This window comes from Passer domesticus, chromosome 2 (assembly GCF_036417665.1).
Source record: "Passer domesticus isolate bPasDom1 chromosome 2, bPasDom1.hap1, whole genome shotgun sequence".
Taxonomy (NCBI): domain Eukaryota; kingdom Metazoa; phylum Chordata; class Aves; order Passeriformes; family Passeridae; genus Passer; species Passer domesticus.
Genome location: NC_087475.1, coordinates 72576810 through 72602416, shown reverse-complemented (window position 1 = coordinate 72602416; position 25607 = coordinate 72576810). Strand labels below are relative to the sequence as shown.

The following is a 25607-nucleotide window of genomic DNA, read 5'->3' as shown; positions in this document are numbered from 1 at the left end:
TCCTTATCTTCCTTCAAGAACGTTACCATTTTGTGAAGACACATACATGCAAATACCAGGGCCTTTCCATGAATAGGTGAGGAAACTGGATGAACAGACTATAATACTGAAGAAAATAAATTAGGAGTTAGGTGATTCATAGATTTCTAAACTGGATTGGAAAAATGTATTAGTTTTACAAGTTATTTCAGCTGACAGCTGCTGAAAAAATAGTTTTGTTTGTCTCACACTAGAAAGTTCAGTTGCTTCAGCTGATTGCTGGGTTGGTGAAGGACAACAGGCAGGTTAATCAGAACATACAGGCACAGTAGGGATAAACATTGTGCTAAATTTAGCAAGGCATTCTCCTACATTGCATGGGCAGCAGTAGGTGTAACAGCTCTCTATATTAGGATCCCCCATCACAATGAATTTACAGGACTCCCAAGGGCAGTTTATTCAATTGATGCTGCCATGGCTAAATGCCAGTTTTTCTATTGCCAGGTAACCCTGATTTTCTGTTTTTCTTAGTCAATAAACACAAAATGATAGTAAAAAAAAATAAACATAAGCTACAAACACATGCATATATACATACATGTATTTGTCAAAAATGGATTGGGGATGAGAAAAAAAACTGTCTGAAGACTATTGAAATAATGGTGATTCTATCAAGAATTTGTTTTGCATTTGCTTAGTTTTACACAGGGTTGGATCAAATAATGAAAGAATATAAATGTTTTATTCAGAAGTGCAGGACTGAAGACTAGGTAGGTCTGTATCCTTAAATGCAAATGCACAAATAAAATAACAGTGGAAAATTACTTCTGACCTTTAAATTGACACGCGGGGAATTAACATTGGTGGGAGTTAATGGTCTTTAACATTATTAACTGTCTTATTAACTGATTGAAGAGCTTACTGCCAAACTGACTAGTAGTGCAATTAGGTGTACAGAGAAAAAGAAATCAAGCAGCAATTAATCCTTCCAGTAACAAAAAGAGGCTAATACTTTCTTTTCTAATTTGGGAAAATGTTTAAGGTGATACAGAAGGAAAACACTCTGTAACAAAGCCTGAGTTTATATCCCCATGGAAGTGTTTGCATGAGATCTGTTACAACTTCTTCCAGGTGTGTGAGGAAGAAAGGGCTTGAGATGCTGCATCCACACCAAAGTTACTTCAAATGCAGTGTCCTGCCATATGTCCCCATCAAGTGTCTTTGAGAGAAAGATTTCCTTCAAGACCACAAGGTGAGACACTAAGTGGTGGTGTTACTCCCTTAACAGCTTTATAATAAATGGATTGTGCTGTCAATTCTTCTATTTCTGATTAGCAGTTGTGACTTTGTATGTTCCACAGATCCACTAAGCTTTATGCTGGCATTACCATTTTCATCTTTCTTTTCAGTCTCTATTTACAGTCCACTTAGCTCTGTTTACTGACTTGGGATTACATGGTCAAAGCAGACCAAATTCAACTTTTTAATCAGAATGAGCAGTGTGGTGTCATGCACTGTGCTTCTTTGCTATGGGTTAATATGAAAAATCTTGGCCATTGCAAATTTTTGTTCAAATTATAAAATGTTAGCTCATGACATTAAGAGTCATTCTGGCTGGCACTTGAAACACTGAATGTCAATTATCTTGAATAAATTAAATAACAATTTCAGACAGGAAAAAAAAGACTGAAAAATTCTGAATTTGAATGACCGTGGATAATTTGAAAAAGACCTGAAATTAATCATCATTAATCCTTCATTTTCAGCATTTGTCAAAGATGAGTAATCTAGTCACTAAATTGTTTTCTTAGAAAACACTTTTGCAACTGTCTTATCAAGGCCTATACTCAAAGAAACAAAAGCAATGCAAGTCTTGAAAGTCTGTATTTCAAGGCTGATTTGTGTTTTGTCTGCTAAACAACTGCCACTGAAAACTTAAGAAGAGAGGAGAAGTCATTGAATAGGTAATGAATATGTCTTGGAATGTAAGCCAAGTTTCAAGCTTCCATCTTCCATTCATTGATCCTTCACTCTAATCTCTGGGAAGCTGAAACAGAGCTTCTGCCCCTGCCCCTTCCTATGACACACATTATGTTTCTTTCATAGCAACTTTCTCTGTGTTTTCCAGCCTGTAACTGCAGGCTCAGATCAGGTATTAGGATGACATTCTTTAATGTGAGTGAGGGTGGAGGGGCACTGGAACAGGTTGCCCAGGGAGACTGTGGACTCCCCACCCTGGAAGTGTTCAAGGCCAGGTTGGATGGGCCTTTGAGTGACCTGGTCTAGTGCAAGGTGTCCCTGCCCATGGCAGGGGGCTTTGAGCTAAGTGATGATGAAGGCTCCTTCCAAGCCTAACCACTGTATGATTCCATGATTCTGTCTAAAGGTCCTTTCATGGCTGCACTGTGCAAGGGTAGATTCCGCCCATAAAGAAGGTAAAGCTTCCTAGAAAGTTTTTACATACAGAGTTGTTGTCCTCTGTATGTGACTCAGCACAAGAAATTGCATCAATTTAAAACTGATTTGTAGGAAGAAATGCTGGTGGTTTTTACCTGTTCACACAGATCTAAAATGGCTACTCCCATTTTGCTAAATCTTAGAATAAATAGAAAGTATAATTTTTCAAATTAAAAACAAAAACACTAGTCAATCTATGGAGAAGAACAGACCAGAATATGGGCCTTTATCTAGTGTTTTGACTGTCACTAACTGCAGCATTTGATTCATAATTTTGCTTCTGTCAGTTTCTATTTCTTGGGTTTGAAGAGAGAAATGCATGTGTGTGACAGATATTCATCATGTATTTTTAAATTTGTAGCAGGTTTATTTGAATATGGCACTGTGAGTTTGCAGTTTCTCTTTGTAGAATCACGAGAAAATATGGTCCCGTACTCTGACAGAGCAGTTTGTTACCTGTGGAAATTTGCAGTGCGAATTAGTTAGTATATTGCAAATCTTAAAGATGTCTTTTTAATAGGGGTATAAAATCTGTGATAGTACAAACATTATGAGGAGATGGTACTGATTTAAAACTTTCTAGCTAAAGACAGGAAAGTTTTAGCTTTCTTTTGAGATGAAATATGAAATGTAAATCTCACTTGAGACCGCAGACTTTAAAATACTTAGAATCAGTCAGCTGAGGAATTAACTTATTCTCAATAGGAGTTAACATAAGCTATTTCAAAGCTCAGTGTTTACGTAGGTCACAAAAGTTGAAAACAGCTGGAGACATACTTCATGCACTATTGCTATCTATGTAAGCAATGGAATTTTGTAAGTGCAATGCACAGTAAATAGCCCACTGAAGGAAAAATACAAGAAACATGAATAGCAGTAACTTGTTAACTAGAGTAGGTTAACTCTTAGTGTGATAAGGCTGACAGGCTTATTAATTAATGACCAAGATTTAGACCAGGTGCGTGAGATTTCTTTTAGATGCGGTTTATACTGGGGTGTAACAAATTCTGATTAAAAAATACTACTTTAGGAGTTAACTGGGTGCCAGATATGCATTTAGGGCCCTATTCTTCAAGCTGCCCAGTGTTCCCTGTGAGGCAGCAATCATCTGGGAGGAATATTGGACCCCTTCTTGAAGGTCTGACTGAGTGCTGAGGGCAGTCAGCCTTTGATCTTTGTTTGTTCACAAGAAGCCAGAGGCACAAAGTGCTATAAATGCTTACTAGACTCAATTTTGTAGTACTACTTATGCACAGAATTTGGGGTTTTATGGTTTAGTTTTCTTGTAAAACTGTTTGGGACTAATGGTGCTTCCCACCTGACATATTGTCTAACCCTCTGGACTCTCGTAACATTTGTCAAGCAACAGAAAGAGCTTTCTGTTTCCAAATGCCCTGAGTTTCAGAAGTGGATGCTTACTCTCTCATGTCCATTCAAAGCTGGGCCACTGCTAAACGACTCTGGAAAGGCTGCAATCTCTCAGACCCAGTACTACAAAAGCAAGATTATGATCAAAAAGAGATTGTTTCCTTTGCTGAGTTGTCATTTCACAGTCAGAGGAATTAGGAGATATTGTTACAGTCCTCACCCCTTTTCATCATTATTTCATCCTTCAAGAACAAGAACATAGCTCTTGTTCCGTCACCTGGATGTTTGTATCCTTTTTATAGAGCTCAAACAGAAGTTATTTGGGACACTGGATGTTAAACTTTGAGTGCTTTAAGGGAAATTTTTTCCTTTTCTGGATGTTCTGCAGGTGAAGCATCCTGACAGAGAAGTCTGTATAAATAAATTAGAAATAACAAATATCCAATCCCTTCAAAAATGTAATCCAGAAAAATTATATGGATCCCTCAGGAGGGAGCTGGAAATTTTTTACTTACAAGTAGTTCCAGGATATGTTTAGTCACTACAACTTGAGACTTCACTTGATTGTGAGGGAAAAAGAACAGAGGCTATTATGCAGTCAAGGTCATGCTTTGGGCAAAAAAATAGCAGAAGGTAAATATACATACCTCACTGGAGCATCTCCTTTCCTCTCTGTAATAGTTGGATGAGATTTCCTGGCAGGAAACAAGCCATTTAACTGAAGCCTGAGCCACATGCCTGGAAACTGGCTTCCTATACTGCCACCAACACTCACTTGTCTTCTCTGCCCATAGCGTGTATCCATGCCTTGGGGCTGCTGAAAAGGCTACTGCACTGTTAAAGCTGTCACCTGACTGCACTCTGAAAAGGTAGAGAATTCTGGGTTGCAGGTAAATCAGGTGTTTTGTAAACATAGGGAAAAAAAAAAGATGGTCATCCTCTTGACAAAACTGACTTGTGCCTAATTTCTAAGTTAATGATAGAAAAAGTCTCCAAAAGGAAGTGTCTGATGTCCTGTAAAGAAAATGGCCAAAGAAAAAAAGACATTTGAAAACCTCCATGGAAAGATCTGACCTGCCTGAATATGGCATCTGAGCTTAGGATCTAATTTGTGTATTTTCTAGGTTGAGTGCATTATTAGATGAACGCAAGGTGTATTTAGGGTATCTTTCTTGGTTCAAGTTAAAAAGCTTAGACCCAAAAGACAGCTCATAAGTAATGCAGATGATACTAAAAAAATAAAAACTAATTTTGACTCATTCTCTGAAATGTTCCAATGGTCTGCATGTCTCAATATCCTGTTTTCATCTCTGTTCCTTATAGAGTTATATGAGTACTGCCTTCAGTCAGTGAGGGTCAAAGTCTTACATATGGAAACAGGGAATCATTTCATGAGTGGATGCACATGATCAGTAGCTGAAGTAGCAAGTATCCCTTTCACTCAGTTGATCAGGGCATTGATTATGCAAATTAATTTTCACCGATAAGCTCTACAGCACCCACATTCTCAAACTGTCAAGAGGCAAAACAAAATCATAAGGTCTTCTGGTTTCCTAAAATGTACTATGAAGAACAGAGATCCATTAAATGCACCAAATGCCTCAAAACAGCTCAGTGGTGTGTTACTTCTGAGTCTGTTTAGCACTCACATTGGTGTGTAATACTGTAGGGCTTACTGCAGATTAGAATGAGGAAATGTGTTGCCAGTTTGAAAGGAGTGTTAACAATTAAAAAAGTGCCAATCAAAGCAAAAAGATGAAACATTACACAGCTATTAAGAATATTATTCAGTCCTTTTAAATGATTGCCAATTTAGATAGTTCTCTTGTTAAATCATTCTTTTTAGCTATTGTACTGAATGCCAGTTTTCAAGAGCAAGAGAGTCCACAAGCTTAGCTCATTAATGAAGACACAACCTGGTAGGTAATTTTATAATTAAAATGGGTATTTTGAGCACTATGCTGACTTTTGCTACATATCCAACTCTCAGTTGAGTAAGAGGCTTTATGCAAAATAATTTTAAAGCTAAATTGTAAGAGAAGAGATTGAAAGGGAGGCACAGTTGAGCATTTTGACTTTTTTGAGCAGAACAGCCTTAAAATGTTCTGTTTATTAACACAGTGGAGAAAGGTTTGTGTAAGGTTAATGTTAGAATCACTTAGGATGGTAATTCCTTCTGCAAAGCATCTGCATAAATTAGAAAAAGCTGCCAGATTTCCATCTGTTAGCAATACAACTTCAGTCACAAAGACAACTGTCGTGACAACCACACTGAGTTAGTCTTTCAAATAAAACCTGTTAAAAGCTACTGCCCTCCAGCCTCCACCCACTGCAGTTAACAGCATTAAATAGCACTCTAACTGGTATTTATTTTCTTAGGCATTCCTCACTTGTGCAGCTGCTGGCACACTGGCCTTTGATTTTAAATAACCTCAACAGGATAAGAGTTTACAGTCTCTGAAGGTCATGATGTATGTGAAGTGCTTGTCTGAAAGAAACATCCAACCTGAACTTTCTCATGCTGATGTTACTGGATTCTGTATACTTGTCTCTCACCTATTTTGCATGGTCTCACGTCTGGGAACTGTGGTGGTTCAGATTATTTCTTCCAGATGATGGCAAACCACAAAGAGGCTGTTCTGGACAACAGGTCTAGGCTTAAAGGTGGTGGGAATCATCTTTAGGACTTTCTACCCTCCCTATCCAAGCTCCTCCTGCAGTTTTTGATGAACTTGGGTGGCACAGCAAGTTCAGGCTAGTTTCAGCTCATCCATGAAATCTGTGCTGACAACAATATCAAAGCTATTAGAAAATTCATTTGTGGAAGATCTCTCATTCAACAGTCTATTTTTACTCAGGCATTTCAGTGTCTCTGGGTAGCACATAAAACACTTACTGACCTTTGCAGGAGCACGCTTAAGGTTTCTAAAGCCCTCATTGAAATGTGGATATAAAAATGAAAATATTTTCTTGTAAGAGTAGAATTATTGTTGTGCTGTTTTGTATCTGTTGCCCTCATGTGGACTGGCCTGATCTCAGTGACAGACCACTGGTGCATCCAGGGGTGCTGGAAAACTTCCCTCATACATGGAGGGGATGTCTGTCCATCTGCCAAGGCAGTGCCTTGTCCCCACTGCAGTTTTCTCTATCACTGGTTATCCCTGATACATGTACTGCATACTGACACTGTCTACACAGCTAGGATAGAGGAAGGGAGTAAAAATGATTCTCAAATATTTGTAATTGGTGACTTAAATCCAGAGAAGAAATTACTTGTTGGGGGCTGAAAGGAACTTTTCAGGAGCTAATAAAAGCTTGATGCTGTCTCCTGGATGTTTAAAACTGGGCATTAAAAAGGTCCTTCACATGAACAATGCAGAATACAAACCAGCAGAATTTCCATAAATAATATTTCAATTAATTTTTTGCATTAACTTTACATTTATGGAAGGAGAGAATTGTAGTTTTCAAGGTTTCTTCCTTTGGGCTTCATCACATGTTTTATTTTGTAGTGGAAGTATACCTGATATTTTAGCATGATCACATAGGAGCCAAAGGGCATCTGACACCTAAATATCAGATGTCATTTATTTTTAGTTAAAAGGACCTTTTCTAAAGGAAAAAAAAAGCAAAGCTCCCTGCATCTTGTGGTTAGATCACCTGAAAAGATTGAGATATAGAGTTTCTGATTTCCTTCAGCACAGGATACAAAGAAAGTTCTCATGTCTGCTAGAAAGCATTGTGATGGGGCTGTGTAGTAGCTCTTTGTGAATTTAACTTATCTTGTCTGACAAGTACTTACTACCTGAGCACCATATGGAACATTTTGTTGGGCTCAGTGTGCATCCTTTCAGTTTCTCACTTGGATAACTTCTGATTTCATGTCAGTTAAAATGCACTCACCTTCCTTATCTTGTTCTTGTTCCCCACTTGTTGTGATGTTTTTTTTTTTTTTTTAATTGGCATTTGCATGGGGGAGAAACAACAGCTCAGCTCAGGGCAGGGAGGGGACTCCTGGGAAGAAGTGGGATAGAAGGGGAGATTATCTACACTGCTGCACTCTGTGGGTGCTCAAAATTGCATGTGGGTGAGCCATGTGCTGGTGGTGGAGTGGTGCCAGGCAAAGGTATGAGAACAAACCAGCACCAACCCTCTCTGCAAACTCAGTGCAGAAGCAAGGCCAGGTTTTATTGGCAATATATGAGGCACAACAAATCTGCTCAATGCGAAGAGATGATGCAGTTTAACAGAGGGGTGCTAGGATGCAGTAACAGTAATATCCTGGTCTCAAAAGTAACATCACTGCCCTCTGGCTGGCTCAGGTGTGCTGAAAGTCAGTCAATAATGACACAGCACCTTCAAAGCATTTACAGTGTCAGCCAATTAAAATTCCTTCCCTAGCACTTTTATTCATGTTTGTTAAGGGTTAGATTGGGCTTTTAACTTCAAGCAAGGAGCTGTGGGAGGCTGGCTGGAGTAATGCTCCTTCCAGCACATCCCTCTTATGTGGGAGGCATGATGATAATCAGCTGCAGCTCTTTCCAGGACACAGCCTGTGGAGGGGGCAGGGAAGGTGATGCTGCAGCCATGCAGCAGCTGGGATGGCAGGCAGTCCCCACCCCGGTCCTGGTTGGGCTGGTGGCTGGCTTCCTGCAATGCCAGTTGCATCCTTATCTGCCCACACCCAGGGTTATCCTGGAACCAGGCAGAGTGTGAGGGTGGAAGTTTTGGCTGGAGGGACATCATGTCCAAGGAATGGGGAGCAGACTGAACCCTTTGCCTCCAGCTCCTCTCTCCATACTGAGCTAGCTGGGATTGCCTGGCCCAGAGGAAGGTCATTCACTGGCAAAAAGCATTTGCTGCCGGGGTGCTTCTCCTGCATGACTGGAGGCTTCAGCAAAGGCTCCTACGGCATCTTCAGTGGCAACTCTGTGATCTACTGCTCCAAACTTAGCCACAACAGCGTCTTCTGGTACTAAAAATAATCTCTGGAGTTTTCTCTAAGCAATTGCAGCCAGAGGTGACAGCAAAGTTTGGGCTGCTGATGCAAGTGCACTATCTACTGACACAGTAACAGTTAATATCACCACCCTCTAACAACGTTAGCCCGATCTGTAAACAGATAAAACAGAGGCTGCTGGTGATGTAACTTTGTTGATCGTAAGATTAGAGATCCTGCTGGTCTTTGTTTGAGCCTTTTAAAGAAAATCACAGAGATTAAATAGAGAATTTCCAGTGATTTTATTATTAGTGTGTAATATGTTTACTTAGTCCTGATTAAACAGGATAAGTTGGTAAAAAAAAAAAACAAAAAAAAAACCCCAAAAAACCAAAAAAACCCCACATGCTTTCACCAGCTCTGGAAGGGATAATCAAACTGGGGAAGCTTTCCAGCACCCTTTAGTTACACAGCAAATGTGACTATATCAGTGCAGCAGCCAGCTGAAAGGGATTATGATTCTGGAATAGAATTCATGTGCTTTTGAGTGTAAGTCCCAAATTCTCCCTGCAGTTCAACAGGAGACTGTGCAAGAGGCTCTTAGTCTTTGTACAGAGAGCCATTAACAGCAGGGATGTGATTTTACTGTGTGATGGGAGGGGATGTATTCCCTTGGATTAGGATCCAAAACACACCAGGTAGTCACTTTCTGCTTCAAGAAAACCTTTCACATTAGAATAAATGTTCAAACATGGGAGACTGAATATAATTATTTACATTAAATTCACATGCTTTTTCCTGATGTTTTTTTCTCCTTACTGGAGGTTTATGTTCCAAAGCCAAGCCCTGAAGGCCTCTTTCTGTCCAAACTACCCAAGAATATTTAAGCAGGGACTTTGTGGCTCATAAGTAGCTTTTTCTTCCTGGTAGCCCATTTTCCAGAGAGGTCAGGTAATGATGAAACAATTTGCTACTTTCGGCTTCATCTTTTAAAGTCACAGCCCAAAGTGAAGATTATCTTATTTTCAGTGGTGTACTTGGCAGCAAAGAACAAGATTTAAAAGATTTCTGTGAAGTTTAGTTTCAATTTTGAGGATGGTTTTTAAATAATACTGCCATGTTCTCAGAAAAAAACCCCAAAACCAGTGAATCTAGTAAAAATACAATTCTAAAGCAAATTGTCAAGCAGCCTCATTGCTGGGACAGTCCAGAGTCAAAGAAAACGCAGCTACTGGTATCTCTCAGCTGTAGATGCCTTCACACTGCTTCAGTGCTTTGGAGCAGTGTCAATATCCACCCCCAAGCAAGAAGCTGGTGTCTGCATCCCCAGCGAGTGCAAGGATGGCAGCTGTGCTGTGTATCCAACATTTTGTCAAGGGCAGCGTAAAGCTTCCACAGTTTGCTTCTGATCGATTAGCTAGAGTACAGGGAGCGTGAGCTAGTGTACTGTGGAACAAAATTTGTGTTGACTGTGTTTGAAAGCTGGAATAGGTGCCCTTGTCCTGCAGGACTGGACTGGCATATCCACCACCCCCTCCCTCCACCCTGAACACAGAAACATCAAAGTTCTGGGATGCACAAAAAAACATTATTAAAGAAAGTTTTTTCTTGTATCTTTGCTCTTGAAAAAGGTGTTGTCTCAGCTAGTGCTGCCTTCTCCTTATGTGTAGCTCTGTATATTGCCCTCTCCTGCTTTGGTATCTGCACAAGGACTCAAAAATAAGGAGATCAGTGACACCTTGGCAGGTGTGACTTCATGTAGACTGCAATAGAAAACTAGTGCCATGATCCTTGTATGTTACATATCTTCACTGTTTGGCTATGCTGGTGCAAGCAGTTCCTGACTAAAGTGGAGCAAGCAAAGATGTTCCCTCCACTAACTTAGGAAGAGCTTTATACCTGTCCTGCTTGTAATTATAGTGATATCTGTTAAGTTCTCTGCTTGTTACGAGCTAGTTTCCAGAACACCTGTGTTGTAGGTTCCTTTATGCCGCAAGAATAAGGGAATATCAATACTAAGATCAAACTTAGAGAAGTCTGAGTTTGATCTTAGTATTGGTCCTCACTGCAATCTCTGACATGATGAATATAAAACAATATATACAAATTGTACACTGAGTTAAGACGAGCAATGTGCATGCTGAATATGACTCGATTCCATTCTGTGGGAGTTTAAAACTAAGCTTTGCTTGCTGGAAAAAAAGAAGGTCTCCCACCATGCCCTAGAAAACCCCAAAGTGTTGGCTGCTCTGTGGTAGCTGCCAGCTCCTGGACTGGTCTCATTTCACCACAGGCACAAGGATGCTTATCTCTGCTTCAGTATTCATTAGTCCACACAGAAGGATGTTCTGAGGGACAAGACTGAGGTTGTCCCAATCGGCTGCAGAGACACTTTTGTGCTTTCTAGCCTTCGAATCTGCCCTTCATTTGTCAAAACTGTGAAGGGATCCTACGGATTAATAATTCCAGATGGCAGTGCTATGACACTGAGCAAAACCCAGCCATTCCAATCCAAAAACCATCAGTCATCATAAGTGCACAGATCTTCTTTTCATGTTTTGTCAGTCTCCAAAGCATTTTAAAGAATCTTGAACAATTTTTAAAAAAGAAGTTTTGATACAGATTTTCTTCACCCCCCCATATTAAAGCCAAAATGTAAACATTTTTAACCATTTCATAATTCCACAAGTTCCTTCTTTGCTTAAGAATTATATTTTTTATAGTTTTCTATTTCTATTTGGTATTTTCCTTAACAAAATTAGTCCTAATATAAAAAAAAAAGTTGAAAAGATTTTTCTATGACAACAAAAATTTAGAGGGAAAAATAGATACAATTATTGTGCAGTTTCCTATAAAAGTTTTTCCTTAAGCTAAATTTTTTTAGCATCGAGTTCCTCTGCAATGTGAATTGCTTCTGCACTGAATACTACTTTTCAGCAGAAAAATGTTCTTCCCATGACTTATTTCCCAGCAATATCCTGAAGGTGAAAGCAAAGAAATTTTTCTCTGTACTGCTGGTATTGGAGTTGGCAGCCAAGCCCACATTCATAGCAGGCAAACTGTTATTTGCTCCCTTTAGAACATATCGACTGTAAATGTTTATAAAGTGAAACACAGTGAATAATTCAGATATAAGTGGAATGGAATAAGCAAAAGAAGAATTGTCTGGCAAACTATTTGGCCAGTGTAAACTTTGAAACTATGAAAGTTTGCTTATGACCTCAGCAGAAAGGTGGAAAGGTAACATACATCTCACCTGATGTTATGCATGACTCATTCCCTAAAATTCTTTTATTAAAGATCTTTAAGATCCATAATCGAGGACCTCAGTGCAAGCACCTTAATCAAGTGTTCATTATGCTTGAAAGGACACTGTTTCAGTAGGCAGTTATCTTCTGGAAATGCTGGTCTCTCGCCATCCAAGATTGTTAGTTTAGACAAAATACTTGCATTTCTGATGAGTAAATTTGGGAATAGAAAATACAGAAACTTCATGAGTGCCTGAAGGAGACAAAAATTTAAGTAGAAGAGAATATTAAAAGTTAGAAAGAGCAAAGGTTTTTCTTCCAAACTGTGCTGTATATTTCCTGAAGGCTCAGCACTGTTTGTAAATCCTAAGTGCCCAGCTTGAGATTGTGACTGCTCCACATGAGGGAAAATTAAATTTAATATGTTTTCCAGTGCAAGAAATAAAGAAAGGTTAGGGATTTTGTACAGGGTATTGTACAAGAAAAGTGCTAGGGTTTTGGCTTTGTTGATATTAAGTCTTGCTTATCTGATAATGAAAATGGCAGCTGGAGAAATTCTAGTCTATTGTGCTCACACTGGATTGGTTCTACAATAACCCTGTCATATCCAGAACCACTGTTAAGAACCTTTATTTTAGGAAGGTCATGTGTCAGGAACCAGTGGCCACAGCAACACACACTTTTTTTTTCTCTTTTCCCTCTCTGAACTTTTTTTTTTAATATAGAAGAGGATTATAAAATACAATTTCATGCGTCTTTCTCCTCAGTCATGAAATGAACTAATCCACTGTGAGCACACACACACACCCACCCACACACACACACACACAGAGACACACACACAGGTTGGAGGCTGGAAGCACATCATCTGAACTTCATGGGACACAAGAGCATTATTCTGCTTTTTTGGGCAGCTGTCGATAAGTGCTGTCTCTGGACTTCGGTGCTTTGACTGTTCTCAGAAAAGCTTCTTCTTCTGTGCTGCAAGTTTATCTGGGTCTCCAGCTGGAGCCTGTATTTGTAGCTCCTCACTGTGCTTCAGTGCTCAGTGCCTGGGTGGTCAGGCTTCACGTCTGCCAGTTCACGAGGACTGTGAGCAGCGTTTTGGATGCTTGCAAAGTGCAGCTCTGGGGTTCTTTGCCCGGTTCAGCTACACACTTACATAACTCCAAAACCAGAAAGCACACCACGTGACCTGCAAAGAGCTGCTTGCATTCTCTGTGCCTTGGAAGTCCCTAGACACAAGTTGTGGTATTCTGTGGGAACCAGAAAACAAGAAATGCACAGAGACAAATGTGACAACACACTACTCTGGACATGCAGCTGTATGAGCCTACCCTCTGTCATTTGAACCAAGCTCTGTAAACTGAAATGGCCACCTTCTTGATTTCACTGATCTGTATTCATCTGCCTTGGCAAAACAGGCACATTTACACCTGGTTTTAACATTGTGTTAGTATTTTGATGAGGTATTTGGCATAGAAGAAGAGGTATTAAACACTTTGTGTAATTTTGTTAGAATTCTGCATCAATTATCCTGTGAATATGATTTTTCATTTTCAGAGAATTTTACAAACGTTTCTCCACCAGCAGTGATGTAGTTCTAATCACTCCAGCAGATGTTGTTTTGCTGGGCTGTGATACCATGTCCCTGTATCCAGTAACCTGTGCAGCCAGTAACAGCAGTGCAAGAGCATAGCCTCCTGATTTAACTTTGATGGATGTTACTAAAAGTGAAGACAATGTGCAAAGAAATCTATCTGTGTTTTGGGAAAAGAAGTATTGTTCAAACCCCGAGTTCTAAGCCAGAAGATGAGTAGTGGCCTGAAGGAATAAGGGAAACCTTGTTATTGAGGCACTAAAGTAAACAGGCGTGTTTGTAAACAAATACAGAGAAGTGTGATGATGAGTTAGAGCCTCTAATGTGATGCAATGGATAAAATATTTTTTGTTAGAAAATATTTAGCTTTATGTTGAAAATTAAGTGGCAGAATTCAGAAAAAAAAAATAAAGCTATTAAGTTAATTTATAATATTTTTCAAAACATTTTGCAACAGAAAAAATTTCTTCCCTCAGGATCTGGCCCTATTTACCTATAAACTGGCATTACAAAAGATGGTGAAATAAAACCAAGTGATTTGCTTCAATTAACAAAAGACTAAGTCTCCTTAGCAAGCTTTTGCTATGATAAATCCCAACATAATGCACTAAAACACATCCCCATGGGCTTTCCCCTCACACAGAGAACCACTTTTGTGCCCAAATGCACACTCACACGTAACCACCGAAACAAAGTCCTTGGTGAAATACATTCCCTAAGGTGTCCTGAAAGTGTTTAAATAGCATTTTAAACCACAGAAATGCTTACTTGAAGTTGTATTTCCTTTGTAATTTGTGTCAGTGCTATCACTAAAACAAGAGGGAAAACAGGAATGAATTATTGCACTATAATTTCTTCCCCATAGTCCTATTTGCCAAGACTGCATGCAGTATATGCTGTAAATTCTGATATGTGATTATAGGCCTAGGGAAAAAAATCTCCCCAAAAGCATATGACAGGAATATTTAGTAACTCCAGTTAACTTCCTTAAACAATCATACTTAATAGCTTACACATGAGGGAGAAAACTTGTATGAGAATAGATTGCTAAATGATACTTCATAATGAAGTGTGTGCATGAGTGTTTATACATTTTTCTCTAAAATAATAATGGTGATAAGAAATCACCACAGTGTGCTGGGCTGCACTGTCTGCTCCAAGCTGAGCTCTGGCCTGGATCAAGGAGCAGGTTGGAGGATGTGCTACAGCCCAGCACAGCTGGCTGCTCCTGGTGCCTGGGGAGGTAATTTGCTGCTTCAGACTTTCCAGAGCCTCTCCCTCTCTTGGTGGGACAGGGACTGAGCCCTCTGGGCCGTGTTGGAATCCTAGGCCATCCCAACCCTCCATACAGGCTCTTGCTGTGGGCAGTGTCCCGTCATCTCCTTGCTCTGGAATGCCCCTGCAGTCCCCTTGCCCATTCCTGCATTCTCTCTAAGCCAAGGTGTGAATGCAAGCAGAATCCTTTACACATCCTCCACCCTTTAAATCCTCTTTATTGACAGGGCATGGGCAGAGAGAGACTTCTCTTCAGCAGGCACACAGCCCCCATGCCCTGCTCCTGGCTCACGTGTCCATGTCCTAGCGTGGTGCTCCTGCTGGCCTCATGGAAGCACTTTGCTGCAAAGCCTGGCTAGCTGCCATGGTAGGGGACACCAGTGCCACTCCCTCCTGCTCCCTGTGTCCCACACAGCTGTGCTGGGAACGTCAGAGCAGAATGAGCCCATTCTCCCAGTCCTCTTACCAAGGTCTGTGCTTTGTCCTGTTAATGTCAGTGGGGCCAAACAGACCAATTCTGACCTTGGTCAAGCAGATATTGAAGAACTGAGAACAGAGCACATTGCTTTTGACCATCATTCACATTTGACCATCATTCATTCATGTCTAAGTTGAAACCCACAAAAATCCTTATCTAGATGCAATAAAGACACTGACTAAGTGATAAAGTTCATAAAATTGAGTTACAGTTTCAACGCTGGAGAATGTCCATGTGCTTTCTAGACTACATGTAGTGGCTTCAAAAAGAAGCCACTACATGTACTCTAGAACAGTTGTCCTACTGTTACTTTTTCCCTTCAGAGAAATCTCACATCCTTAGAATAAAAGAGAGAAAAACTGAGGTTACTCCAATAATGCCAATCGTTCTTTATTTCAAAATAAAGTTCATGTTTTTTTGAAATTGACAGGAGTTTGAAAGGTCATACTTTCTGCAGAAGGCTATGACATATGCATAGTTTTCTTGCTGTGTGATCTGGGACAGCATCTTCAAGCCTGCTTTCCAAGAAAATTATTGTTCAGATGCCCTTCACAGCAATGTCTCTGGCAATATTGAATCCTTTTCACTGAGAGCTAATTTAATTTCACTTTCATTGTCTCCACTGGAATTGGAAATCTATTATAAATAAGATGTGAATCTAGACATATGAAAGAGTAAAAAAGGAAAGTCTGTGGAGGAGCTTGCTCTGGACCCTCTGTGATATTGTGCTTTAAAATAATATAATCAAATTTGCAAGCAAACAAAAGCTCACAGTAAAGTCCAATGCACTTTGGCCCTGAACTGAAGAAAGATAACTAAAGGACATCTAAGTAAAAGTTAAATCCCCAAACTCTGAATATTCATTGCATTCACAGGAGAGAAGACAAGAAGGTGATTAAAGTTCATCTGGGAAAGTAGAAAAACTTTAGCTGTCATTATAGGTGCTGGAAGTTGAACATCTTACTTATGTCAAAAAAACCCACAGTTTACAAAATAAATATGCATGTAGAATTTTAAAATACAAAAGAGAAAAATAACAAAAGAGGTGTAAGGATCTAAAAGCATTCCTACTTTGAGATGTACAAACTTTTTCTTCTTTACTGAAATTTTCAAATGGCTCAGTCCCAGGGTCAAACAGACATAAGGTCTTTGATTTTTTCTTTGGTAAATCAAAGAGAAAAAATCAGTCTGGAACCTGATCAAGGCCTCCAGCCTTGTAGGCAAGTGCATGAACCACTAAATTCTGGTAGTGGGTAAGTGGATTCTTCTATCTCTTATTTTGACCAGAAATATGTTCTTGGCTTTCAGACACTTTTCTTCTTTTGTCTGTATGCTCTGGCATATAGTTAGATTCAAGCAGCATAACAAATTATTAACAAGTGTAAGATATTTTCAATTTTGCTGCAGAGTAAGACAAGACATTTAAGCAAGTTGCCTTATTTCACCTTTAGTGTCCTTCAAAATTCAAACCAAATCTGATCTTTTCCCCAGTTCAGCTAATAAAAGATGATGTCTTGCATCATGCAAGTCTGACTCGGCTACATTCAATCACTACTGGGACAATAAGATGAAAAGTAGAAGATTTGTTATATCTGTGAAAGGCCAAAAATATTTAATGAAAAATTCCTAAACAGATTTTTTGCTGAAATCATTGTTGGAACAAAGGTAAAAAGAGAGTCTCATGGAAGATCTTGAGGTTATAGATCAAGACTGTGTGATAGATAGTGCATTATCTAAGAGGAATATGGAAGCAAAGAGAGGCTTAAAGCAGTTACAAGATTGTTCTAGTACAACAAAAGATGGATTAAAAAAGATTAAAATATAAAAAAGATGAGACAACTTTGGAATGGAGGAGGAAGATGAAGGAAAAGCAGTAAACAACTGTTTCTAGGTGATATGAGAGTCTGCTTCTTTTCTGATAGAGTTTAATTTTATGCAAAGACAGCAGATATATTACAGCCTCTGAAAAACTAAGTGCAATGTTCTCACCTTGAATAGTTCAAAGTCATGTGTTGCTTGATGTACCTAGTAGTGGAATTCTGATTCTTGCAGTTCAGATCTTCCTCTGTTGGTTGGTACTGATGTGTTGAAAAAATCAGCATGCAAAAATTATTAACAAAGCTGCAGCAATTAAGAATTCTTCTCACTTCTGGCCATCAGGCTATGGCAGTACTCCCTCTCAAACTGGAATCTCCAGATCAGGCTTTAGAAGATTGTGTTTTGTAGCATGTGGATTCAAAAGTGTTTGCTGGGAAGTGTGTAGGAATATTATTCCATACTAATAATGTCTGTGGTTAAGAGATGGAAGGTGGATAGATCACAGCAAGATACAAAGGTTAATTTGAGGGTGAATGTTTCAGCTTATGCATATCAAAGCATTGATGCATGAGTCACTGGCACAGAATGAATAATTTTTTTGCATCAGAGTAATACAATGTTCTTGCTTACTGCTTTTCAAATCTATGAATAATGCCAAATGAAATGATTCTTCTTGATATCAGTCATTTTTTGTGTTTGCTGCATAACAAATACTGATTCTTATGGAATATATTGATGGGTGTCCTCAATATGCCAAATATGAGGGAGAAGGAGAGAGAGAAGGAGATGGGAGAGAGAAAGAGGGAGAGAGAGGGAGAGGAAAGAAAGAAAAAGAAGAAAGAAAGAAAGAAAGAAAGAAAGAAAGAAAGAAAGAAAGAAAGAAAGAAAGAAAGAAAGAAAGAAAGAAAGAAAGAAAGAAAGAAAGAAAGAAAGAAAGAAAGAAAGAAAGAAAGAAAGAAAGAAAGAAAGAAAGAAAGAAAGAAAGAAAGAAAGAAAGAGAAAGAAATGATAGAAGGAAAAAAATTACCCCCTCCACCAAGACAGTGTTATTAGACTGCTTTCTGATAAAGCTGTGCATAGAATCAGCTTAAAGCTTTTTTTTTTTAATATAAGTTTTTTGGAACTGGTGTCTGAGAGGTCACTGGCCAGGTGTTTAACTATTCTTGCTTAGAATAGAAGCCCGTTATTCATTTTTATGTTAATAGTAACTGGGAGATGAGGAGTGGTAAAAATACATTCAGTTCTTAAATTAACACCTTATGACAACTTGAATTAAAACACAATGTGAGTGTATTATATTTCACTCTGAATCCACATGGTTGGCTACAGCAGGTATTGGACCAGCAGGAATCACTACTTGTCATATTTGTGGTAACTCTCAAATTAGCTATGACATGGAACAGCCTTTTGATCTTGACCATGTTCTACTAATTATTTAATCTTTGACAACATTGAAACACGTTTCAACACATAACCTAAGAAAGAGCACAGTATAGGTTTTCTTCCAAAGCCTAAAAAAGCCAAGAAAGCAACCTCACACTTCTTTTAAATCCCTGTTTTTGCTCTCTCTTCATTAAAGCTGGATATGAGCCATAACTTCAAATGAAAATGGACACAAAATTTTCCTCTTAGGGTAGAATTCATTGTATCCAATTTCAGATATCTATGAAAAAGGTGTTTAACCCTGATTTGTTCTTCTTTATTCTGCTTATAGTCAATGGGAAGAAATTAACAATTTTAAATAATTTTGGACCTTTACGTTACAATGAAGCAAATAGTGCTGTAGAGTTGCTTTTTTGGTCCACTGGCTTGGGACACCAGCTTGGATGTAAGAACATCTGGTAAGAGAAATCTCACCTAAGGTATCTAAGAAAGACCAGATGTATCACACCTTAGAAAAGCCTAATTCTTTCCATGGACTAAGAGCATGCTTGGGGTTAAATGAGATGAATTCCAGCCTTGTTGTCTTCTATAAATTTGGCAGAATCTGTGTCTGGGTCTGGCCAGAGAACAATGGCTACATTTTACTTACAAGTGAAGTAGAAACACTCTTTGAAATTCTGGAATTTGTGAGAATCTTACCCAGAACAGTAGGCTTCTGCCTAAAGCATCTGCTGAAGAACCTTTGGGGCAAAGCCAAGCTCTTGTCTGGTTTGATTCACAGTGAAGAATCAAAGCTACTTAGTGTAGGTGAGTGCCCTAACAAATGGGTTTGTGTCTGCTTTTGGGTCTGTTTCAGTTCATATCATTGGATCAAGAAGAAAGGACCTGAATCAAGGCTGAGTAGTATCTTCTGCATGGGCCTCTTATGGAAAAATATTTGCTCACTACAGTATCAGGTGACCTCTCACTTGTTGTTTCATTAAGTACAGAGTTTTTCTAAGACAGACACAGTGCCACAAAGTTATTGGGTCTTGAGAACTGGCACTTTCTAATGAAAAAGCATGATAAGGAATAGATATACAAAGTACAAAATAAGAAAATCTTTATTGGATATCAGTAAATAAATTTCACTTTGTGGGTTGTCTAACATTGGTGCAAATTGTCTAGAGAAGTTGTGAAAACTCCATCCCTGAAGATAACGAAAATTTGATAACCAACCTCATGAAAATGTATAAAACATCAAATGACCCCCTAAGGTCTTTCAAATCCATTTTATGAAGAGGGTCTTTAATGGAGACCTTAAAACCTAATTTTTTTGTATTAGGTGTTACCATTCTGGTGAGATCTTGGTTGATGAATACATTTGTGACAGACCCATAGCTACTTATTAAAACTATGTTTATATCACAGTTGGATGAGCCAGGGGAAAGGCAGACAAGGAATTAATGTACATTTCTTAAAAGTACCTATTTGTCATTCTCATATTCAGAAATAATCTCTTACAGAAAAGAACTTGCTTTTTGCCATCCTCTAATGTATTAGTGCAAAATTTTTCAGTATTTACTATTTACAATTATTCCCTAAAGTTTGCAATTTCCCAAGAACTAAAAGAGTTGTATGATATTATCTCATGCTTTATAAAAAAAGAGAAGGAAAAAGTCTCCAAATTTGTGAAAAAAAAAGAGTTTTATTTTCTGTGAGCAGTTCATCAGAACTGCAAGGTTATTTGACCATGACATACTAGAAAGATATTGTGCAAGATGAGGTTCAACCAATTTTTCTCATAATTCTGGTTCTGAAGATCCTGCAGAGCAAAGTGCAACCCTGAGAGATGAGAAAGAGCCACTGTGTAGAAATCAAATTAATTTTGACTCAGAAGGCTTAAGGCAGTAGAGAGCAATACATGCTAAAGGTTCCTGTAGTGCACTTATCTTTTGTTTTTCATTTTCTGTTTCCTTTGAGACACCCACATGAAAGTTGCACAGCTGGTTCCTCTTGCTGTTATTTACTGCAGTTGCACATTGAACAATTTGCTATTTCCCGTGACATCTTTCATATATTTCAAACATTAGTTTCCATGTTATCCCAGGAATAAAAAATCCCCTTTTACATGTGAAGTACTCAAGAATTTATCTTTTTAAAGAGTGCATTTGGGGGGAAGTTTATGTTTGGTTATTCTAGCAAACCATTTTCCTATTTTCCACTTTCTAACCAGGAAATCAGAGTATCTGACAAAAGAGTAATTGGATGAATTGAAGACTGTGGTAAAATATGCTGGCATTTTGCTGCCATGTTGTCGAGAGTGACTTAAACCTTAGAATCAATCATTGATATTTAATTGATAAATAATTGCACATTTATTTGATACTTGATTATTTGCCCCCTACTCCATTTATCCTATGGGTCCAATGGAGACTCTATCAAGGACAGACTTCTGAAAGGAAAAGAGAATACGAGACTATTTGAGAAGAATTCTCTTCTTCTCAAAGAAGACAAGAGCTTCAACTGTATCAGAATTCCTCCAAATAGCCACATCATGTCTGCAAGGATATGCATTAAATTACTCTATAGAAAGCAAATGGAAACAGAGGCCTCTCTGCATCCTTCTGCATGTGCTCAGCATGCTGACAAAGTCCTTATGTAAAAACCAGCAAGGATCTATAAAAGAATCAAGAACTCTGAATCTGAGTCACTGAGAAAAAAACTGGCTTTGTGAAGCTTTCTTATTCCTTCTGAATCAATTCAGAGGCTATGAAAGGTGCTGAACTGACAGACCAAATTCCTTTCTTAATACACAAAACAGGTGCAGTAAATGCTGATTTTTGAGTTTTCCCCACTGTACCAGTGCATTTCAGCCTTGGTGGAGGGGGACCACCTTCGGGCAGAGAGGAGAGTTCATCTTCCAAGCCTGTGCATTTTTCCTCTGTGTCGACTGCCAACAAAGACACCAATTAGTGCATAGCCCTGGCATTTGGAGCAAATGAAAGCAGAGACAACAGAATAAAGGGAGAGATGTGTTTGCTCCTGGAATTCTGTGTTGACATTTATTTTGGATTTTAGCAAGGCCTACAATCGTTTGCATTATTTTAAGGAAAAAAAAACAACCCACCCAGTCTCATTACCATTGGATATGATGATGGGAGAAATGGGCTGGAAAAATCCTGGATCTTTGCTGTGCCTTATTCTGGAATTACAAAGACTAGGGCAAATTCTTTACTGCTGTGCCATTCAGCTATTATGTTTAACAATCTAATTAGAAAGGCTATGTTGCTTTCCCCCATTATAAAAGCAAAGACAGTGCACACAAGCAAAACCAATTAGACAGCTGTAGTTTACAGAGCTGGCTTGCCTCGAGGCTCATTTCTAATGAACCCCCAGTAGATGGTTCCTATCCAGAAACAGGACAGAAGGAACACAGTGACAGTGTGCTATCTTTCCTGTAATCAGGCACTAATGTCTGCTCTGGTCCACAGAGCTGACACTTGACCATTTCTTTCTGCAGCCGTGGTGGCCACCAGCACCAGCACTGTGACACTAACCTGGCTGATAACTCATGTCCCTTACAGGGCTCAAAGTCATGCTAACAGGTGGCAATAAATCTAAAATGTTCCTCTCAGTTTTATGATTGCTGCTTTCTGCTCACCAGGGACTTGTTTTAACTGAAAGCAGACACAAAGCTGTACAATAACCTGCATACTTGCCATGCTTTTATTTTTCAGCATGTATGGCTCAAATTAAGGCAGACTGTATTGAGTAGATTGCTCACTCCAAGTTAGTCATCTGTTTAGTGTTTCCACAAAGCAGTTGTGGTTGTTCACAAGTCTATTAATTAAAAAGAAAATGATTAAGGAAACTACTCAGTGGGTTGATGAACCATTCAACCACTTCAAAACTGAGTAAAACATTAAAACAACCCCCCCCCCCCACATTCCTTTTCTTGAATAGTCTGATAGCAGGTATTTGTTTGAACTGAACTTTATAGGGCTTGTGAAAACACAAGCTCTTGTCATCACTGCATTTAAATGAGTTTTATGTACAAGAAACTGAGTAGCAATGTCTGAGCTAGAATAGATGGGATGGTGTCAGCATTCCCATTAAAAACACCCCTGTATTCACTGGGTTATGAGTCAGTTATTCAAAATCAGTCCAGCACAAAATTTTGCATTTCTGACTGAAATACTTAGGTCAGAGAAAGCAAGCATGGGACTTGCAGAGAAGTCTGCATAAATTAATTTATATTTAAAATTAGAAGTACATACACAGCTACATCTTGATATATTGTATCAGCTGTAGAGTTGCATTGCTATTACTACTGCTATTATTTATCACCTCAAATATAATTTTCTCACTCATATTATTTTGAATTTCTCTGTTTGAGAGAAATAAGTGAAGAAATCTTTCCCATCCACTATCTTCACCCAGTGTTTGTCTCCTCTGCCCTTGTTTCAGTAGTGTGCATAGGGGTGGAGGGTGTAAAAACAAGACAAGAAAAAAGGAAAAATAGGAATATAAGGGAGCAAAGAATACAAATCTGAATTCCTCTGGTATTCATAAAATCTTAAATAAGACATTGAAAGTAAAAAACTAAGCAAAGAAGAGTTTGAAATATGTTTTAGTCACAACAATACTGTCAAAAACTTGACTTTTTTGATCCATTTTTAAAAGTCCATATTTTACAAAGAGGTAAAAAAATATTTCTGACTAGCGTCATTGTCAGAATGCTTTCAAAATGAAATTATGAAAAACTTGATTATAAAAGGCTGAGTTGGGGGAAAAATAGCAAAAACAGCAACTAAAAGGGTAAAAACCTTTGTCGTGCTCTCAATTTGTATCTTCAGTTGCTTCTTTTTAAAGAAGTTACTTTCAAGGATGGTCAAATGAGTAAATATCTAGTTATAAACTTTATTACATTCTTGACACACTGGCGGAGGTAGCTTAAAGTAACCCTGTGCAAGAAGGCAAACACAAAAGAAGGGGTTACCTAGGCTACTGTATATTTACAAGTACTTGCCAATAATATCTCCAAATGTAGCTCAAAACCCAACCAAACAAAATAGATAATGAATGCTTGTAAGGATTAGGAAAAGTGCCAAAGATAGCAGATCAAGGAATTATTCTTCATGGGAAAAAAATGTAGGATCAGATTTCTAGAACTAAAGCTAGTATGAATTCTTTATACTGAGGCAATTTAATTCTCCAAAGAAAGAAAGAGCTTTGGTGGGTGGGTGAGATGGAAAGTCAGCTTTTAAAGACTTCTTATGTTTGCAATGGTCAGCTATTGTTTGGAATAAAACTAGGTTAATTATTGTTGTTTCAAAAAGAGGTAAAAATTATGTCTGGATTAATTCCAAAACTTTTTCCCTCCACATTTTGTACTATGCAAATAATACAAAAGATGTATTTTCCCACTGAATGGCAGTCCACTGCTGTATGTCTTCTCAAACCATGATAGTGGCATCTCCCTGTGCCCAGCCCTGGATTAAAGGAGTTCACTGCAGCTGATTTTTAAGTTGAACCTATATACAGTGGACAGGATATCTCTCTGGAGAAAGAAGTCTATGAGTTGCTTGTCTGACAATCAGTGTGCTCAGGTTCCAAGACCCTCACACCAGGATGGGGATCAGAATTTGTGTTGAGACTGCAAAGTTAAACCAAGGTGAGAAGAAATAGGGAAAAGGGGCATCTTTTTAATGACCTGCTTCAAAACATGCTTTTTAGAGTGTCCTGTGTGTTAATTTATTCTTTTCATGGGTTTTGTTATTTTGGCACCATGAACATATTGATGTATCATCTGGATTGTCTTGCTGTTAAATAAAACTTTACCTATCTCTTAAGACTGTTTTGCATCTTTATGCAGAATAACAAATATGGAAGTGCTGGGCGAACCTCCCACTAAAATCAGGAAAGCAGTCAACTCCTGCAAGCATGCAATCATGTCTAAATACCCTTCACTTGTGGCTAAGGATCAAATTGTGACCCCATCCTGTCACGGGAACACGGGAAGGTTCAGCACATATCCACACCCACTTCTAGGTAGAACTTCCTTGGAGAGGAGTGTAAGTGTAGAGGAATCCTTGACTAAGTCAGACTGGAGAACCATTTTGTCTGTTACTCAATCTGATACAAGCAGAAATAGATGCTATAAAGAACAGAAGAACCCTGCAGGAGGTGGAGGCAGAATAATCTGCCTCCGCAGAGATCTCCTGATCCTATTCACTAATTGTGAGAGACTAGTTTAAGCCCTGAAGCACTAGGTTTAATATCTCTTCCAAAAGTTTTATTTTCTTTAATTATGATAACTCTGGATATCCATGATATTGATATAATATCCAATCTCTTGATGAATCTGGTAAAGCTTTTGGTCTCAACAACTTCCTTTGGCAATGAGTTCCACAATTTAATTACACGTAATATAAAAAGGTATTTCCTTTTATCAGTTTTGACTTGCCCACCTTTTAATTTCAATGAATGCCTTGTTGTTTTTTCTTCCAGAGCCAGAGTGGAAGCCCCTGATCTGCTTTCCCTGTGCTGTTTTATATGATAACATTAATCTGTAAAATGTTTTCATTTTGCCTCTCATTCCTTCTTGTACGAGGGGAAAATCCTCTGTCTTTCCAATTTCTCTTCACAAGACCACATTCCCACTTCTGTTATTTTTCTGTGATCTCTCACCAAGTCTATCATATTGTTTTATGGGACACAGTGTCTGGTGCTGCAAGAAATATCTGAAGTATGCTCTGTCCGTGACATATGCAAAGGCATTATGATGTTTCTGAACTGTTTCCACCTTCTCCTCCATGCTTCTGCAGCACATGAATGCTTAGATTTTTTGGCGGGGGGAACTGTCTGTCATGGTGCCTTCATTTCCCTGCTGAACCAAGCCATTATACAGACTTTGATTGTAAGATTAATTTCACTTTTATCCTCTGATGCATTTTACTTCATGTGTATCAGTGATTCTTGCAGCTAATTTAGAACTGACTCAGGCAGTCAGGAGCTGCCTGTTCCTGACTGACTGAGGTGGTTTTGCGTGGGGTCCAGTCACCATAAGTAAGGTGCTTA

General features: G+C 38.7%; 1 long non-coding RNA gene across 4 annotated transcripts in view; it reads left to right on the top strand.

The window, feature by feature from the left end:
• The window catches only part of LOC135295515 (uncharacterized), a 59085-nt gene that overhangs the window by 2216 nt on the left and 31262 nt on the right, over nt 1-25607 (top strand). For 2 of the 4 annotated variants that reach the window (XR_010357638.1, XR_010357636.1), the window contains exon 2: nt 1111-1231. This is a non-coding gene — a long non-coding RNA (uncharacterized LOC135295515). Of the gene's footprint in view, nt 1-1110; nt 1232-5650; nt 5724-19401; nt 19502-20760; nt 24040-25607 lie in introns of those variants that run through there. The other 2 variants (XR_010357637.1, XR_010357639.1) reach the window with 2 other exon arrangements.